The sequence below is a fragment of the Penaeus monodon genome, chromosome 31 (assembly GCF_015228065.2).
Source record: "Penaeus monodon isolate SGIC_2016 chromosome 31, NSTDA_Pmon_1, whole genome shotgun sequence".
Classification (NCBI taxonomy): Eukaryota; Metazoa; Arthropoda; class Malacostraca; order Decapoda; family Penaeidae; genus Penaeus; species Penaeus monodon.
The window spans coordinates 15912303-15912696 of record NC_051416.1 but is presented as its reverse complement, the minus strand read 5'-3'; positions in this window follow the sequence as shown (position 1 = coordinate 15912696).

Genomic DNA, 394 nt, shown 5'->3' with positions numbered 1-394 from the left:
TCCCTCTCCCTCACCCTCCCCCATTTATTTGCACTAAAACCGCAAGCCATACGAGCATTATTCACTGCCATTCACTTATAATGCATAGCTTCTTTTTATACAAAAACAGATAAATCGCGACCCGCACAAAAACATCTTTATTATACATTATACACTAAAGAAAAAAAAATATATATATATCTTCAAATTTCCTTTGTAGCGTAAAGAGATTTATAGTTGGTGCATGTGATCTGGTCTGCAGGATCTATGAAATCTGAAAGCTTACCTCTTCTTGTAAATATGGACTGGACAGTGTACAATAAATATGTTCGCGCCTTCGTCTGTGTTTCATTCATTTTTTTCATTCTTTTATGTAGCGCCGTTGAGCAAAATTGGATAGACAAGGAAAAAAAGA